The 21,264-nt window shown below is 32.0% G+C and overlaps 1 long non-coding RNA gene across 1 annotated transcript; it reads left to right on the forward strand.

Annotated features, from left to right (window-relative positions):
- Positions 1-7,170: 7,170 nt before the first annotated feature.
- Positions 7,171-12,733, forward strand: LOC143056283 (uncharacterized). Its single transcript, XR_012972281.1, has 3 exons — positions 7,171-7,230; positions 10,552-10,631; positions 12,256-12,733. It is a non-coding gene; the product is annotated as an uncharacterized LOC143056283 (long non-coding RNA).
- Positions 12,734-21,264: the final 8,531 nt, after the last annotated feature.

Below are 21,264 nucleotides of genomic sequence, written 5' to 3' on the forward strand. Positions count from 1 at the left end.
TTAAACATTCAGATTTCTGATTCAACCAAATCTAATAGATTTCGGAAATATTGGGAACTTAAATATCATACTTTGCCTTAACCTTCTAGTTATGTAACCCTCTACACGATTAACAATGATGCCTGACTCGAAATAAATACAATCAAAGCTTACTATTAGTTTCTTTCTTACTGACAACCAGCTCTTTCTCCAGTTTCTGAATTTTTTCTTGCAGGTTGGTCTCTGGTTTAGTCGTGTTACATAACTTGTAGCAATAAATGTTATAACCTAACTGAACAGGGGTGGAACACATATCAGTCTGCTGAGTTAACGGCTGGCATGTCCATGATTTAACTGATAAAAATTCATAAAAAGCATTTGATTAAAGATAATTAAGAGCAGGAACATGCACCATTAACGTTTAGTTGGTCCCTTAAAACAATAAGATACAAATACACAATTCATAAATAGAAAAAAGATATAGTTCCTTACATGTTTTACATTAATTTAAAAAAAAGCCATTTGCCAATGTAATAAAAAGATTAATTAATTAAAGAATTCAAATATCGAAAATTTTCAACTCGTGAACGAACAACACTGATAATTAACTCATGCGCTTCGCGCATTCGTGAAATAATGTGTTGTTCGGTCACTCGTTGAATATTTTTCTCTATTTGAATTCTTCGATTAATTATTCTATAATTAACCTAAATATTCATCTATGACTCTCTAGATTATATTCAAACATCTCATGATAAAATGGCGGAATTATTAAAGTTTTAACATAAGGTTAAGTGCTGTACCCCAATTTTGAACATCTGAATCTATTACAAACGTGTGTTACTTTTTTGCCACACATTGTTGTCAATATAATAGAATTTAATATTGTGACTGTCATACAAGAGACAGCTATCATGAAACAAGGTTTAATCCATCGTAATCTACATAAGGAAATGCCTGTACTAATTCAGGAATGTAATAGTAATTTTCCATTGTTTTGATATATTTTAGATTTTGATTTTGCTATTTGTCAAAGAACTTTCTGTTTTGAACTTTCCTTAGAGATCGATAATTTTGTCATTCAATTGTTTTTAGATGCTACCGACAAAATTAAAATTATCTGATAGCAAGAAATATTATGATCCATAAAAGAGTTGTATTCCTTGAAGTCGCCCGTTCAACCAAATACCAAGTTACCAACTTATACATCTCTATGACTTACTCTTTATTGACTATACTTATAATACTAGTACATACATTTGACAAATATCGCCAAAACATGTGCTCTGTTCCCTCCTATGTACACTGGAAATAAAAACATTCTGACTGTTTACGTGATGTCTACGCACAGAATATAAAAAGAGTTAACTTTATTTTCTGAAAAATCAATTATACTACACAGCATGTAGTCAATTTTCTTAATCTAAATAAGTCGCAAAAGATTGTTAAAATGATTATGCAAAAACAACAGTCCAATCAACAGCTTTCAACCACCAAAGTATGCTAATAAAGATATCAATATTTTGAATAAAATGTTTTAATTTAGTAAACAAAGTCATCCTGGTAATTTTAAACATTTCTGTTTCCTTTATAAAAGTTATTTACTATTTTATTGATTCTTGTAAGATCATTTAGCTATCATCCAAGAAAAAAAATGAAAAAGATGTTTCAGTTTTGAAGTCCTTTACTGTTTTGTTAACATTAATAATGGTATACGTACTTTCATTGTATGACATATATGTACTTGTTGGACTATAAAGCAACACCAGTTTATCATGTGACTCGTAAGAACAAACAAAAGTTAGTCCTTCGGAAACAAGCAACCAACCAGCATCCATAAAACATCCCCCCCAATTATTATTCACATAGAAACGTCTTGGGGAATAGTGAGACCTGTTTAAACAACAATACTGCATATGCTGTAGACAATCAGGTATCATGATCTAATTTTCAAATTTTCTTTTAATCACTACCGTATATGCAAGTTGCAGTTAATATCCCATATTTCGTTATCTCTTTATCTAAATGTTTTGTTCTGTATATCATTGATGTATGTCTATTATCGACATTGATTGAGAGAAACGTAAAAAAAATAACGTATTCTAATGCAATTTGGATGTAACAATTTTGTTCATTAGCTAAAATTTGCCGTCAAATCCACAGTTGACCAGGCGTAAATAAGGAGGGACCCGCCATTTTGAATTGATTGAATCAACAAATGTTCGATTACTACTATATAATCGAAAATAAAACATCACCTACCTCGAATTTGGCGTTTTGATGTACTTTTATCCAAATTTGAAGCGTACGGGTAACGTGATAACCTCCAGTTTGTAAGTTTTCATTTGTATGACGTAACGTTTAGTCATGACGTCTTTGTGCCAAAATAGTTCATGAAGTTTCGCGGATTTTTTTTCTATTTGTCAAATTTTGATGATTTTTTTTAAAGTTTTTTTCTTTAGAATCGGAATAACAGGACTGTAGTTGAAGAGTTGACACCGTCAATTTTAATTTGACGATTGCAAATCTCCATTTTACTGTCTTTGCTACGCGGCGCCAGTAAAACTGCATTTGCGACCGTCAAATCTACAATTGACGATGGCAACTCTTCAACTACGGTACTATTATTCCTTAGTTCGCCTGTCATTGGATGGATTTCCATTGCTTTTATAGTTTTAAATCAATATCAAGTTTTTAGTGTACGCTTTTGAAAATATTACGCAGATTGCATTATATTCTGAAACGGTGAATTGACATTGTTCACACTTGTTTTTTTTTTTTTTTTTTTTAATAATTATTCAGTTTATTGCACTATTGGTTGTTAACAAATACCCTAAAAGGTACAACTATCCCAGATAGGTTTATCCCTGTGTGTGAATTATCAAATGAACCAGGGGATTCACAAGATAAACTTATTATAAGTTTCAAAAGTGGTTAATATATTATTACAATCTATATAGTTTACAACCAGATGCTCCGCAGGGCGTAGCTTTATACGACCGCAGAGGTTGAACCCTGAACGGTTAGGGCAAGTATGGACACAACATTCAAGCTGGATTCAGCTCTAAATTTGGATTGTGATTAAATAGTTGACACAGCATAGGTTTCTGACACAGAATGAATGTGTTCTAATGAACTTAAAATTTTTGTTTCTCTTAGAGCAATTCACTATGCTGTTGAATATTAATCCTCTCAAAAAAATGTTTGAAGAAATTTTCTTTTTTATTTATGAAATTTCAAATGAGAAAAATTGAACCCAATTTTTTTAATCACATCCCCCTTTCCCTTATTCCAAAACTAATCTCAATTAAAATTTCTAATGGAGTTTGCAACAATAACTACTCATTTAAATACATCATAAAATATTAAGATGTAAAAAAACTGCTTGTTATCACTAAATGGTAAAGATTATTTTAATTTATCAGTTGGTAGTAAAAAGTGAATATACATTGTATATTGTATATAACAAAGATTTAAGTTGATTCTGGACAAAGAAAGATAACTCCAATTAAAAAAAAATCTTGCTATTGCACAATATTTTGCAATTAGATATTTCTTGCTTACTATTCTGGACAAAGAAAGATAACTCTAATTAAAAAAAAATTTGATATTTCACAATATTGTGCAATTAGATATTTCTTGCCATTGCGCAATACTGTGCAATTGAAAAGACTTGCTATTTCACAATACTTAATATAATAATTTTAGATCCTGATTTAGACCAACTTGAAAACTGGGCCCATAATAAAAAATCTAAGTACATTTTTGGATTCAGCATATCAAAGAACTTCAAGATTTCAATTTTTGTTAAAATCAGACTAAGTTTAATTTTGGACCCTTTGGACTCTAGTGTAGACCAATTTGAAAACAGGACCAAAAATGAAGAATCTACATACACAGTTAGATTTGGTATATCAAAGAACCCCATTTATTCAATTTTTGATGAAATCAAACAAAGTTTAATTTTGGACCCCGATTTGGACCAACTTGAAAACTGGGCCAATAATCAAGAATCTAAGTACATTTTTAGATTCAGCATATCAAAGAACCTAACTGATTCATTTTTTGTCAAAATCAAACTAAGTTTAATTTTGGACCCTTTGGACCTTAATGTAGACCAATTTGAAAACGGGACCAAAAGTTAAGAATCTACATACACAGTCATGACAGTTAGATTCAGCATATCAAAGAACCCCAATTATTCAATTTTGATGAAATCAAACAAAAGTTTAATTTTGGACCCTTTGGGCCCCTTATTATGTTGGGACCAAAACTCCCAAAATCAAACCCAACCTTTCTTTTATGGTCATAAACCTTGTGTTTAAATTTCATAGATTTCTATTTACTTATACTAACGTTATGGTGCGAAAACCAAGAAAAATGCTTATTTGGGTCCCTTTTTGGCCCCTAATTCCTAAACTGTTGGGACCTAAACTCCCAAAATCAATACCAACCTTCCTTTTGTAGTCATTAACATTGTGTTTAAATTTCATTGATTTCTATTTACTTAAACTAATGTTATTGTGCGAAAACCAAGAATAATGCTTATTTGGGCCCTTTTTTGGCCCCTAATTCCTAAACTGTTGAGACCAAAACTCCCAAAATCAATCCCAACCGTTCTTTTGTGGTCATAAACCTTGTGTCAAAATTTCATAGATTTCTATTAACTTAAACTAAAGTTATAGTGCGAAAACCAAGAAAATGCTTATTTGGGCCCTTTTTGGCCCCTAATTCCTAAAATGTTGGGACCAAAACTCCCAAAATCAATACCAACCTTCCTTTTGTGGTCATAAACCTTGTGTTAAAATTTCATAGATTTCCATTCACTTTTACTAAAGTTAGAGTGCGAAAACTAAAAGTATTCGGACGCCGGACGACGACGACGACGACGACGACGACGACGACGACGACGACGCAGACGCCAACGTGATAGCAATATACGACGAAAATTTTTTCAAAATTTGCGGTCGTATAAAAACTGCATAGCAATAAAATCCGGAAAACATACGTTCTCTCTGTTTACGTTTTTCTACTTATTTTAATTGTATATCAAGTGGTATAGATGTTTATTATGTACATCTTGAAGGTGGCACGGTAGTATTTCCTGGCCCATAGGGATAATGATAGCCTTTTTAGAATTTTCACCACTTTCTAACACTGCAAAAAAATCTACATTCACACTTAACTGAAGTACTTTCATTTTACTATTCAGAAATGAATTTGAATATGTATCATGACCGTTTACTTTTTTTGCTATTTTTAGAAACCTAAGGCCACTAGTAATGTTAGGTCTTTTATGGTGCAGTGAATACAAAATTTAAAAAAATTCTCAAAAATTCATTTTCATCTGTATGTAAAATTATTTCATATTTTTCTACACCTGATTCATCCCTCAGTTTGGGAAAGTATGTTCAGTTGATACTGTATTTTTTGTCCAATCACACTGTTTAGATACATTTACCTAAGTAGGGTACACAAAAGAGCAACCTAAATTCTGGAATGCAAATACTACCGTGCCACCTTAACCATTTTAACCAAGACATAACAAACTTGAAACCAGTCATGACACCTATGATGCATAGACTTCTTACTTTGGAACATATTACAATAAAGAATACTAGTCTGCACACATTTCTTATAAAAAAAAAATGAAACATTACATCCCTACCCCATCTGGCAGATTTTCACTTTTTTTCATCTTACCATTTTTACTTAAGAAGTGAACAAAACCCAAATATATGATGTTTCAAATCAACACAGAAGTCAAACATGGTGATTTAGGAGGAATTTTTGGATTGCCAACTCTGTTTATGGTTAATCTGAGTAAAAGAAACAGTTTAATCACCAAATCATGAAAACTGATATTAAAGTCCATTCCACATTTTACAGCATGCCTTACATTACTTTAAACATTTTCAGATTATGAGGGCAATACAACAAGAGTCTTTAGATTGCAGTTAACTATTATTCCGTAACCTGTTTGACAATATATGTACTAGAATACATCTCTAAGTTGACTGTTCGTCTATTTCTCATGTATGCATTAAGTTAAATTATGTCCCCTTGCATAATCAATTTGCATTTATTGTGCTTTTCACTGTCAGAAAATCTTAACAACTAATGGTATTTGCATGGAAAATGAATAAACCATTTAATCTTGCTGATATAGCATCATAAATACATTCTTTGTCAAAAATAATGTCTATTCAATGTACAGAAACCCCTATTTCTATCTCTATTTCATACCAATATGAGAGCTAAATGAATAAGTAAGGACCCCTTAACCACTTACTGGTTCCCCAAAAGCTCCTACTGGTGTCATGTAACATCAGAACTACTAATCAAACCTTAAGAAAGCTAGTATAGCTGTACTTATGTTGAAAAAAATAAGAAATTATGCAATTTATTTATTTCGGTGAAAATAATAGGATGAACATGCAACCGTAAAATGTGGCGTCTCAAATTTCAGTGGTTGCACATGTGTCAGACACTGCGAAAAGTTAAAGCGAGCATTTATAATTAAAAATGCATTGCAAGTTACATAAAAATAATGAAGTTCTACTTTCTATGAAAATTTTTACATTATTACCTACAGATCAGGCAAAATTTGCTGAATCAGCAATTTTTACTCTCAGGGGTGGAATTTAAGGCTTGTTTTATCATAGTTGCACTTAATCAACTTTTTATTGATAAACTTACAAATTGCATAGGTAAAAAGAGTTCCTTCATTGATTTAGTGTAAAAATATATATCCCCCTTAAGGTGGCACGGTAGTATTTCCTGGCCCATAGGGATAATGATAGCCTTTTTAGAATTTTCACCACTTTCTAACACTGCAAAAAAATCTACATTCACACTTAACTGAAGTACTTTCATTTTACTATTCAGAAATGAATTTGAATATGTATCATGACCGTTTACTTTTTTTGCTATTTTTAGAAACCTAAGGCCACTAGTAATGTTAGGTCTTTTATGGTGCAGTGAATACAAAATTTAAAAAAATTCTCAAAAATTCATTTTCATCTGTATGTAAAATTATTTCATATTTTTCTACACTTGATTCATCCCTCAGTTTGGGAAAGTATGTTCAGTTGATACTGTATTTTTTGTCCAATCACACTGTTTAGATACATTTACCTAAGTAGGGTACACAAAAGAGCAACCTAAGTTCTGGAATGCAAATACTACCGTGCCACCTTAACACGTGCGTTTTATTCATTCTTGTATGTTGGAATATTCTTAATTTATTTGGTAAGTTTTAAATTTAATGAAATAACTGTTTTATTTTCTTTAACGATTACTTGAATGCGCTACAGAATACTGAGAAACTTGATGCATTAGCCTATTATGAGTATCAAACATTGATGACATTCTGATGGTATAAAGTTAACATGGTCAAAACATGGACATGATGGATAAAGAATGAGACTTTTTTTATACTTTGTATAAAGTATTGACAATCGTTTCGTGTAAACAGAGAAACAGTATACATAAAACATAAATGAAAAACATAATATTGCTCTGCGAGTACATGGAGTATAATGTCTTAACTTTCACATAAACAGACACACACACGTGTCATGTGCCTACACACAAACTTGGTCACAAAACTAGCACACACACACACACTCTCTGTCACACAACTACTCAATCATAAGTACTTGTACGCCTCAGCTATTGAATTACATTGTGGTGAATTATATATATTTAAATGTTTCTTTCAAAAATTTACTACATTTTCTTTCTAAGAGTATACTATTTTCATACCATTCTAAGAATTCTAATTTAAAAACCCTGTATACATCTATGTACTTGTGTTTTAACTCTGATGCATAATTGCTTTTGTAAACAGCAAATAAAACAATTGTTAACAACACATTAATATCAAAATATGAACTGTCATGAATTTTGTATCCAAGTATTAAATTTGGCAGTGATAAAATATGTGTACCTATTTTTATTTTATCTAGTAATGACCCAACTTTAATCCAAAATTCTTGTAAAAATTCACACTCTTTGAAAAAATGATTATAATTGTCTACTTGGTGACATATATGACATTGATTATCCTTCATTATTTTCCATTGATAAAGCAGTTGCTTACATGGCAATATAATATAATTGATCAATTTCCACCTAAACATTTTTAGTTTGTTATCAATTAACTGGTGAAATGTAAAGTTTAATATATCATGTAATTGATTTGAGGAATTTAGATTGAATTTTTTTTTCCATTTTATGAAACCAATAGGTGTGTCACTCCCTATACCTTTGATATAATTATATATATCCTTAGGTTTTAATTTTTTAATGCAAATTGATTTGGCTTTGTTTTTTGTTTCTAAGTAAAGATTTCTATCTATTTGAACTTTAGTTGAAATTGATTGATTTGATTTTAACATGAGTTTCCATTCCTTTTTAATTGCAGATTTCAGTTTAGAAAGTTCTGCTATCCAGTTTGATTTTTCTTTCAATTTATTTAAGATTACTTTTTGGGAGATATTTCCTTGTTTATCTATGATATCATTAATAAAAAGAATGTCACTTTCTATCCAGTTTGGAAAAACAAGACTTTTACCATTTAATTTAATTGATTGATTACCCCAAATAAATTGCTGTCTTATACATTTGAAATTTAACCCCTTGCTTATCTTTGAACTATTATGTACTTTATACCAACTTTTTAAAATTTCAAAATAAAATTCTGGCATAATTTTTTTTAAATTTGGTATGTCATATATATTTTCAGGGTTCATGTTAAATAGAGCAAAGTTTGCTCCAAATTTGTTAAAGTAATATAAGGGTATAACCTTCCAATTTGAAAATTCTTCTGTTGTTAACCTTTTAACCCAAGATATATAGATTGATGTTATATAACTATCTATATCAATCATTTTTAAACCTCCATCCTGATAATCATTACATAGAGTAGATCTCTTGATTTTCTCATTTTTGTTTTGCCATATATAGTTAAATATTAATTTTTTAAATAGTGTTAGAAAGTCTCTCGATAAATTAGTTACTGATGCTCAAAAAGGTTACGTTTGGTATAATTAATGTTTTTATTACTGTTATTCGTCCAATCATTGTAAGCTTTCTTTTCTTCCAATTTGAAATTGCTTTTTCTGACTTCCTCAAAATATTTTCTGTGTTTAATTTATGGCATTCAATTTTATTAGTTCCAAAATATACACCTAAACTTTTAATGGGGCTTTTATTCCAACTAATGTTTTCATATTTATCTTTAGAATGTTTAAATTTACTTAGCCATATTCCTTCAGTTTTTGACTTATTAAGTTTTAGACCAGAAAGAGTTCCAAATTCTTCAATTAAATTTAATGCCAGGCTTATTTCTTGCTTTGATTTAAGAAAGAGAGTAGTATCATCTGCAAGTTGTGATATTTTAAGACTATGTGTTTTAGAATCAAGTTTGATTTGAAATCCTTTAATACCTGTATCTTGTCTTATTCTACATGCCAGAATCTCTACAGCTATAACAAAAATTACCGAACTCAAGGGACACCCTTGTCTAATACCACGAAAAATGCTATAGGTTTCAGAAATTCACCCATTATTTAGCATACAACCTTTGACACCATTATATAAAGTTTTAACCCATTTAATAAACGACTGCGGGAGACCAAATTTTAAAAAAGCTTCATACATAAATGACCATTCTAACAAGTCAAAAGCTTTTGAAAAATCTATAAATAACAAAGCACCATCTATATTAAAAGTTTCAGAGTAGTCTATGATATCTTGAATCTGTCGGATATTAAAACCAATGTACCTATTTTTTACATATCCATTCTGATCACTATTTATTATTTTTGATAAAACAGGTTTTAACCGTTGGGCTAAAGTATAGGCTATTAATTTGGTGTCTACATTTAGTAAAGTTATAGGTCTATAATTGTCTAGGGATAGCGGGTCATTTGTTTTGTACAATAAAGATACTATTCCTATTTTTTGTAATGTTGTTAATTCTTCTTTCTCGTAACACCTATTGAAAACTTCTACAGCTAGTTCTTTTTATATTATCCCAGAATGTGCGATAGAATTCAACACTTAGACCATCTATACCTGGTGATTTGTTTAGTTTCATATTAAAAATGGCTTCTGTGCATTCTTCTATTGAGATGCGGCCGCCTAGAGAGCTTTTCTCGTCATCACTTAATTTATGATCTATTTTTGTTTCTTCAACATATTGCTTAATATTATTAACATCTGGATTTGTACTTTTATATAAATTTTCATAGTAACATTTTTCTAAATTTAAAATTTCTGATGGTTCTGTTATAATTTTGTCTTGCTTATCTTTCAATGCCGAAATATTTTTTTTTGTTTGTCTTGATTTTTCTAAACCTAAAAAGAATTTTGTGTTTTTTTCCCCTTCTTCTAACCGTTTGACTCGAGATCTTACTTGTGCACCTTTAACTTCATCTTTATAAAGATTTTCTAGATTTTTTTCAATTTTTTCTATTTCATCTTTAGTTTCTTTTGAAGGATTAATTTTATTATTTAATCTTTGTAAGTTCATTTCTAATTCCTTTATTTTATTTTTCTTTTCAGATGACTTTTATTTACAATACATAACAGTTATGTCCCTTACTTCAGATTTGAAGATATCCCATATATCTCTTGAATCTCTGGTAAGTGCCTTTTCTTTATATTTTAGAATAAGATTGTTTATATGGTTTTTATAATTATCATCTATTAAAATACTATTATTTATTTTAAAGAAACCTCTTCCTCTGCCATGGTGATTTTGTCTTATTTTTAACGAAATGGCTTGGTGATCAGTGTATGATATCATAGCAGGTCTTATATCAGAATTGATTACATGTGGCCTTATATATATATCTGGACTGATCAAAAAGAAATCTATTCTGCTTGTTATATTCGTATTGTTTTTCCTTCTTCATGTAAATTGAATTTTGTTTGGATTTATTTCCCTCCATATATCTATTAATTTGTGTTTTTTAATGAGCTGTTTAAGGCTATTTACTGGTTTATAGTATTTATGAGAGCTATTTGATTTCCTACCTATTTTTAATAGGGTTTCATTCATGTCCCCTCCTAAAATTAAAATACCTAATCGATTATTTTCTATGATGTTATTTACCTTTTTGAAAAATTTATTTCTGTTAGTATGAATGTTTGGGGCATATACATTTATTAAGGTAAAAATGTTATCGTTAACTTCAATGTTGAGCAAAATAATTCTGCCATCATTATCTTTAACTTCATTTATTAGTTTATAATTTAAACTGTCTTTAATCATTATTGAAACGCCTCTTGATTGGGAACTTCCATAGCTATGAAAAAATTTACCTTTTACTTCACTATTAATAATATGTTCATTTTTCTCTATTAGATGGGATTCTTGTATAAATAATATATTACATTTTTGATGTTTATTCCATAAATATAATCTCTCTCTTTTCTCTTTCTGTCCTAAACCTTGACAGTTTAAGGATATAAGATGTATATTGTCACTCATTGTTTTTACCTAAGGAATATTCAATTTTAGACATTAAATATAGCTGTACAATTCTGGTTCTCATAATTAGTGTAATAACCCACTTAATAGTACATGTTAATGAGACTATTATTAGAACAACATGTCTTATTACATTATTTACATGTTTGTATATACACAAGGTTAAATGCACGGTTAACTTCTTTTTTTCAAAGACACAATATAGTAATAAAAATATCATATATTTGCAAGAAATTACTATTATAACAGTATAACATAACATAAATAACGGGTTTGATTATGTTAACCCTTTTCGAGCTAAATTTTGTTTGTTTACATATCAATACTATGTATCTCATACACGAATAACAAAGCTTAAGTGTATTTAAATATACAAATGTATCATTCAAATCACTGTTCACTTTTCCAATAATCAGGAAAGATTCTATCATGATTCTCTTTGATCTCTGAATTGTTTTATCGAGTAATCTATTTTTAGATACGGTGAAAACCCAGAAATTTAGGGGTTTTTGGAATCGGGTCAGCATGCATATGAATATAACTGTAGTTATACTGTTTTTAGTTGGGTATGTCACATGTATGACGATAATGTAAATTAAAAAGAGAAAGTATTTTTGAACAATTAAAAATAGTTGCAGATACATGTTTACATTAATGATTACATTGATTGACCTACTTAAATAGTTGTTTATTGATGTGAGTGTTTGATATAAGCTATTTTGTAAAAGAACAAACACATAACTTTTATTTACATATGTTTCAATTCTTTTCAGGTATTTTAGAGTGGTAGTTACCATGGATGTGGACGTAGCTTGTACAAAAAATATGTGAACTATATAGGAGGAACTAATTTTCAGTTTTTGGATACCTAAAGCAATAGTGGTGTTTTTAATATGACAATCGTTGAAATTGATACTATCTGTATCCTGGTGAACTAAGTGAGATAATGTATATGGCAGATCTTGAGCAGTTTTAAAGTTATTCCTAGTACATGTATGTGAGGAATTGACACATTTATTAACATGGATTTTATATTTCAAAGAAGTGATTTCATCAACTAAGTGATATGGAACGCAGCTAAAGTTAGTCAATTTACCAATCAAACTGACACCATTCAGATTGGGATTTACAGGTGTTTTGAATTGATTCATGGTTAATAAAAAGATGATAATAACTTTCAATGAATCAACTATTTGATCATATTCATTTGTTTTCATGATATTCATATAAATAAAATGTTTCATATCAACATTTAATATATTTTTCTTTACAGAGTGTATACAATCTAATATTGTATCACACAATGAATTATTTTTTTCACATTTTTCAGATAAGATAAAAATATTACTAACATATATACACAATCACAAAAACTGTGCATTGAAAATCACACTACTGTACATTAAAGTTAACTAGGACACTGGTTAAGGATTTGTCTTCTGTTTTGTCGGCTCGACTACTCTTTTGTGTAATTCATCAGTCGGCGTTGTTGCTTGCCTTTTCCCCGTTGATTGGCTTGGAGTTTTCGGATCTTTAAAGTTCATATAGTGATCCAAGGGTCCAGAAGCTGACTTGGGAAGATTTTGTTTGTTTGATTTATTTTTGTTTGATTTTTTTCCATTTGTCTTTTTGTCTTTTTTGTTTGTCTGCTCACTGATCGCAGTAATTTGTTCAGGTTCTTTGTGGACTACCAATTGTTGGTCATCATCTTCGCTGTCATCATTTGAATCATCACTACTTTCACTTGTGGGTTGCTTATCTTTAGTTTCATCTTTAGCGTTATCAATGTTAGCAGCTTCAGGTACACTATCAGTAACAATCGAATCACCATTCTGATCTTGATCTGCTGTTGGATCATCCATCGGTTGTTGACATTCTTTGGCTTTATGACCTGATTTGCCACAGGAGTTACATACCCAGTCATTGTCACAGGTCTCCTGTTTGTGTCCCGTCTGTAAACACTTGTTACATTTAGCATAAGGATTTACTACAATTTGGTCTTTGTGGATGAGTAGCGCTTTGTATTTTCCTATACTAATGAATCTAGGTAGCTGTATACCAGGTACTGGGCTTACCATAAATAATCGGTCTCCAGTTTGACAGTTGGTAAGAAATCCGTTGATACGTAGTCTTTCACGATTGAAGTTGTGAATTATGAGATTATGTTTGGTCTCAAGATATCTACCAATTTGGTTGTCGTCTGCAGATAATACCCTAGTCCCACTAGGCCACGATCGCACTACGATCTGTGAAAAAAATGGAAATTTTGATGATCGTGGTACGATCGTGTAGGTCGCAGTAAGGTCGTACCACGGTCGTGGTGAGGTCTTCAAGATCGTGAAGAGCGTGGCTAACTTTGAACATGTTCAAAACAATCGTGGTGCGGTCGTGGCGAAATTAGGTCGTAGTATAAGCGTAGTGAGAGCGCACTAAGATCGTAGTAAGATCGCAAAGGTCGCTGTACAATCGTAGCGAGAGCGTGATTCTATTTGGAGAGATTGCGCTACGATCTCACAGCGACGTTATTACGACCTTACTACGACCATCACGTTCTCACCGCGACCCAACTACGCTTCCACTACGACTTTACCACGCTGTTCACGACCATAGTACGATTCTAGCACGCCCTTGCAGTCCTCATCACGCTCTTCTCACGACCTTACTACGTTCACACTACGACCATCATTTTTATTGTCATTTTCACATAAAATATATAAAAAAAAAACTCCCTAGATTTTGTTTGTTTGAATGTATTTATCCATTTGCTCTAACGACTCAACCATGCTTCTCGTTTTTATATAGAATAGACCGTTGGTTTTTCCCGTTTAAATGGTTTAACATTAGTATTTTTTGGGCCCTTTATAGCGTGCTGTTCGGTGTGAGCCAAGGCTCCGTATTGAAGGCCGTACATTGGCCTATAATGGTTTACTTTTATAGATTTTTACGTTGATGGAGAGTTGTCTCATTGGCACTCATACCACATCTTCCTATATATATATTGACACATCTGTGTCATCTCTGCTATCGTTCACTAACATATCGTCATTTGAGCTTTATGGACCAGCAGTCCAGCAATAGGTTGTAATTTAGGTTTTTTTAGGTCTTTCCGACATCTCTTGATGACAAGTATTATACTACTTATGTGTATAGTATCAGTTTAATTGAAGTCTGGAGCTGGCATGTCAGTTAACTGCTAGTAGTCTGTTGTTATTTATGTATTATTGTCATTTTGTTTATTTTCTTTAGTCACATCTTCTGACATCAGACTCGGACTTCTCTTGAACTGAATTTTAATGTGCGTATTGTTCTGCGATTACTTTTCTTCATTGGCTAGAGGTATAGGGGGAGGGTTGAGATCTCACAAACATGTTTTACCCCACTATTTTTGCGCCTGTCCCAAGTCAGGAGCCTCTGGCCTTTGTTAGTCTTGTACTATTTTTAATTTTAGTTTCTTGTGTACTATTTGGAGTTTAGTATGGCGTTCATACTTTGCTCCCTCTGCCCCTACATCAACCCCTACCACCACGCCCACGTGTTCTAGTAGATTTTGGTGGCATGACTGTATTGTTTCCGAGAAATCTCCGTTTTAATCAGAAATAGAAGGCATGGAACTATATTGATATGAAACACGATATTGACGGTATTGCTGAGAACGTAGTAAGATCGCGGTATGAACGTAGTATAATCGTGGTAAGAACGTGCTATAATCGCAGTAAGATCGTGTTGCCATCGGATAACTCGTGGTATGGTCGTAGTGAGAACGTGAAGAGCGTAGAAAGATCTTTATAAGCGTAGTGAGGTCGCAGAATAAGCGTGGTGAGAACGTGGTTTAATCGTAGCGGGATCGTTGTAGAAGCGTGATTAGGACGTAGTAGCATCGTGAAAGCAACGAAAATTAACATTTTCATGCCGCTCATACCGCGACCTCACCACGATCTAAATTTATTTTAGATCGCGGTGAGCGTGGTGCGATCGTGGTCTAGTGGGACTGGGGCTTAAGGGTACATTTTTTATCCGGATGCGTAAGTAGTTGATGTGTTCTTTAACTACAAATTTTGGGTTTCTATCATGTACATGGATGTGTTTTTTCCTGATAGTGAGACCATAAGCTATCAAATGTTCCCTATCTGACTCACTATCAAGATAAATCCGCCACATTCCATTAACCCTTTGAAGACCTTTCAAATGGCTTTCTTCAACTACATGGCCAATATCACTGTACAACTCTGCATGATTTAAAAAGTCTACAGGTTTTGGTTTTATAGTACCGAAGAGATCAGTCTCTAATATAAATACAGGTTTGGCTGCAGAAAACCCAAAGTCACTGTTTTGAGCTTTACTTTTATCATTTTCAGTTTTTGAGGCATCCGCATACGACGCCATTTTTGTTGTTGTTTGGTCACTTGCCGAGTTTTCATTAAAGGACTCTTCGTTACTCATTTTTACCATTACTTCAAGATAAATACTTTTAGGTAGATTATTTATCAAATACTTGTGGCAATAAATACGTTGATAAGACAGTTCTTCTATGAAATCAGTTTACTTTTTCGGGAACTCTGAAAAGTCCGTGGACATTTAACAAGGCCCCTTACGATACTTCTTGTTCACACTTGTATGTAAAGGAAGTAATCGTTTTTGAATCTAAGTTCAATCGACGTTTAATACTTTTACTTGATTGTTTAATATGTTGATTGGCAATGGTTTCTTCTGTTACTGTCAACAAATTGCATTTTAAGAATATTGTTCATTCAACTGTCAAACTTCTACATACGTTGCATAAACTTTTAAACATCACTTCAGTAAAAAGAAAAATGAAAAAAATACAAAACTCCGGGCAAAATTCAAAACAGAAATTCCCTGGTGATTGGCAAAATAAAAAGCTCAAACACGTCAACCCAAAGGAAAACAGCTGCCATAAGCCTGACTTAAATAGGGACTTTATAACTACAATCATGGAGAGCTAATGTTTGCAACGTACATATATTTTGATATTCACATTTGGGTGAATAGGTATTCATATTCTATGATAGTTCTTATAAAGTGTTAATATGAACAAAATTGAATGTAAGTAAAACCCAAATAACAACGTTCCCAAATGAATAATATTTTTAACATGTCTGTCCATCCGTTTGGTCGTCCAGCCGATAATCCTAGTCTTGTCATCACAACTCAACTCAACCACATCACATAAATACACGGAACCATGTAAATAACAAGGACATACTATTAAGATGTGCAGATCGACATGACAATATTATTCAACGGGTTTTATAGGAGTGATATCAATTTCAACAAATAATTTTGGACTAAGTTTTCTTATGCATCAGCTTATCATCGCAATTTCTCTAAAACCACACAAGAGAAATGTGTGAAACCTTATAGATAATAATGACATGCTAGGGGTTCTCTAATTCAAGATTCAAAGTGTAATCCAATAAAGGCGACATCAGTTTATCGCTGTTTGAAATTCATTAATCTATTGAGAAAAAACAAATCCGGGTTACAAACTAAAACTGAGGAAAACACATCAACTATAACAGGAGAACAACGACGCAACAGAAACACTAAAATGCAACACACTCATAAACGAACTTTAAGATAACAATAGCTATTTTTCTAACTTGTTACAGGACATTTTAAGAAATAGTGGGTTGAACATGGATTTGTGACTAGACAAACATCCCGCTTTAATAACAATGTTAAAATGACATCATTACATGACATGACTACAATACAAAATCATTATAAGTCATTAAAAGTTTTTCTATGTGATATTTGTTTAGATTTCTATGATGAATCTTTCCTTACCCTTCAATAGAAAAATAATAATTACTCCCATGATTGGCCGTCTTTAAATCTGAATAGGAACTATTCTGCAGCCTCTCTTGACTGAACCAGTTCGTCTTGTCTGTCCCAATTCCGTTGAAATCGAGAAAAACTCTCTCCACACCATTTTGATAAACAACTACCTTTACCTACAAATGTGGCAAAGTAAATCATTTAATAAGCCTACATTGATATTTTATTACCTATGCATCTTATCTGCTGAAGACTTTTGAAAATCATTGGCTAAAAGACCCCATTGGTTGCCATGTCTCTTGAATATTATGTTTGTGGTTATGTTTTATTAAAAAAATGTGTAGGTGATACAGTTAAAATTGTGAAATCAAGATTTTAAATATGTTTAAATTCCTAATATAAAGATGAAGTCGTCAGGATAAATATGTAACACAATGGTTTAGCTTCATTCGCTGTCGATCTATATATGTGTTGATCGTATCAGATTACTAACAACTAACAAGGTAATAATATTACAGTTGCTTTTGAGCATTTCCATATGCTCAAGTCAATGGGTGTTTCGGATAAGCGAAAATTCTGATATAAGAACTTTAATAGGTCACCTTTTTATTGATAAAAAAAAAGAACATGAATTCTCGAATACTCACTATTAAGCTAAGGAATATAAGATCGACAATGTACACATCAACAAAAAACTAATGTTATCCGAATTCGGATAAGATAGAAAAAACACATTACCAAGGAGAAATAACTGCTCTTATCCGAATTCGGATAAGCAGTATAGATTTCCTACCTCAGAAAATTAAGTATGCAATGAGTATCCTTATCCAAATTGGGAAAAGTATATCTATATTTAATATTAATTTGTCTTGGTTGTTATCCGAATTTGGATAAGAAGATAAAATAAATTATACATATGAGTACCAATCAAGATTTTTTTTTCCCGAATTCAGATAAAGGTGATAAAGGTGATAAAGTTACATGTCAATTAGCCTTGTGATTAATTTTCTGAGCTACGGATTGCTTGATTGTTTCTTGTTTAACGTTCAGTGGCAAATATTTCATGTACATGCACATGAAAAAGCAAAAGTTAATGAAGGGAGGGCAAAAGTGCGTTCTACAAACTGCTTCTCCTTTCGTTTGTCATTGGTAAATTCAAGCATGATAGAAAAAAAGAGAAAAAGAAACTCGTCCGACCATATATATAATAGCTATTACATCTATGGTTCGACATACCACCAAAAGGAACAATCATCGGTAGACCTCACCACAACGGTCGAGTGTCGTTAAACTTTCATGTCAGACCGTGTACATTGAAATAAAACACAATTTGACGACAGATAATTCAGATATAATAAATAAAATATACTAGTAAGTCGACTAATTTATTGTTTATTATAAGTCCATTTCAGGCGAATATTTATATAAGATACAATTTACACAAGAGTGCACACACTGAAATGTCTCGCCTTTTTTACTAATCATTGATATTATGTTCATAGGCATAAATATAAAGCTTTATTACAACTGTCACATAAACTCAACATTAACCAAGAAAACTAAACATTGATCAAGGAACCATGAAAATAAGGTCAAGGTCAGATGAACAATGCCAAGCAGACATGAACAGCTAACAATTCTTCAATACAACAAATATAGTTGACTTATTGCTTATAAATTAAGAAAAACAGACCAAAACACAAACACTTAACACTTAGCAATGGACCGTGATAATGCGACCAAGGTCAAATAAAACCTTCGTAACAGACATATAGATAATATAATATTTTCATACACCACATATAGTTGACCTAATGCATAAAGTATTAGACAAATATACCAATACTCAAAAACTTAACTTTGACCACTAAACCATGAAAATGAGTTCAAGGTCAGATAACACCTGTCAGCTAGACATGTACACCTTACAATCAGTCTATACACCAAATATAGTAGACCTATTGCATCTATATAGTATAAGAAAAACAGACCAAAACACAAAAACATAACTATAACCACAGAACCATGAAAATGAGGTCAAGGTCAGATGACACCTGCCAGTTGGACATGTACACCGTACAGTCCTTCCATACACCGAATATACTAGACTTATTGCTTATAGTATCTGAGATATGGACTTGACCACCAAAACTTAACCTTGTTCACTGATCCATGAAATGAGGTCGAGGTCAAGTGAAAACTGTCTGACGGGCATGAGGACCTTGCAAAGAACGCACATACTAAATATAGTTATCCAATTACTTATAATAAGAGAGAATTTACCATTACAAAAAATCTTAGCTTTTTTTCAAGTAGTCACTGAACCATGACAATGAGGCCAATGACATTGAACATGTACCTGACGGGAAGTTCGTAACATGAGGCATCTTTATAAAAAGCATATGAAGCATCCAGGTCTTCCACCTTCTAAAATATAAAGCTTTTCAAAAGTTAGCTAACGCCGCCGCCGCCGTTGCCGCCGCCGCCAGATCACTCACTATCCCTATGTAGAGGTTTCTGCAACAAAAGTTACAGGCTCGACAAAAACATATGATTCGAAGATTCACATAGAAAAATGTTAGGCACTAATGGTACATTACTTTCACAAATGACCACAAACAGTTTCGTTATATCCATATACAAGAGAATAAGATAACAATGACCAATACGGTGTACACGAATTATTAAAACACGCATAGTGCTCAATACTATGCAGTAAAAAAAAAACACGCAACATTGCCATTACTGTGCGCACAAAAAACACAAAATTAAATACACATGAATAATAATGTAGCACAACTATAGTCCTCCCAATATCTGCCAAAATCTGCATAGACAAACATAATCCTTTCGAACGTTTCATATTGTATTTAATATTCCTTCTCGCCTTCAATTCATTCATCTCTAAAACAGAGTCCTTGTATAAATATTTGTCACCAAGAATGCACCAACTATGCACCAATAATTTGATCTAATAAATTCTACTTGTTTACCTGACCTATATTGCCAACAAAATATGCACCAAAATGCACCAACCTATTAATATATAATACAGTTTAAACACGTGTTAAAAGGCTGTGACCTCTATGAAATCGGATACATTACACACTACTGAGAACTACAATACAAAAATAAATTGTAAAACGAATGAAATAAATGACTTTAACAGATAAGAGTTATACTAGCGCTGTCTCATATACAGGCTATCAAAGGATGTTGTGGGTGTTCTTTTACACGTGGACAGTGCTTCACCTTTACTATATACAAGGCATAAGATTTGATCGTTACACTAAACCGATGTGATAGTTGGGATATAAAAACGGTGAAGGAATGTTATTGTTTTTCTATAAAACAGTCAACACGTACGTTTGATTGGTACAAAATGTGATTGTTAATAACCTCATCCAAGATTACATGATTAAAATTTAGTAATTGCGCCAAACGCGCGTTTAGGCTACAAAAGACCCACCAGTGACGCTGGTATAGAGAAAAAAGTTGAAAATGCCAAATAGGCTAACGGTCGAGAATGGTTGACTAATATCATTTGCATAACAAATATCATGTTAATTTGTCAGTTTGTTTTAGATTTATGAGTTTGACTATCCCTTTGGTATCTTCCGTCCCTCTTTTAATTTCTTCCATTCAACTCAGACATCATTTATTTTATTATTGCGAAAAAAGTAATGTCAGTTTAGTCTGATCTGCAGTCAGTTTCACAAGAACTTATTATATATATTTCTTACTAGGATGGTCTTAAGACATATCTGAGTCACAAAGTGGTCCTCAATTAGGACATCTCTTAAAGTTGGTCATACAGTTAGGACTGCACAAGAAGTGTCTTGTGGTGGTCTTATGATAGTCATAAGTTTATTTGTATAAATAACACTCATTTCATATATCAATTTTGCAAGTTATCCAATTATTCGGCTAATTTTCTACTCTCCTTTTCCTGCTCATAACTAAATCTTTATAGGTTGACGAAT

The sequence above is a fragment of the Mytilus galloprovincialis genome, chromosome 13 (genome assembly GCF_965363235.1).
Source record: "Mytilus galloprovincialis chromosome 13, xbMytGall1.hap1.1, whole genome shotgun sequence".
Classification (NCBI taxonomy): domain Eukaryota; kingdom Metazoa; phylum Mollusca; class Bivalvia; order Mytilida; family Mytilidae; genus Mytilus; species Mytilus galloprovincialis.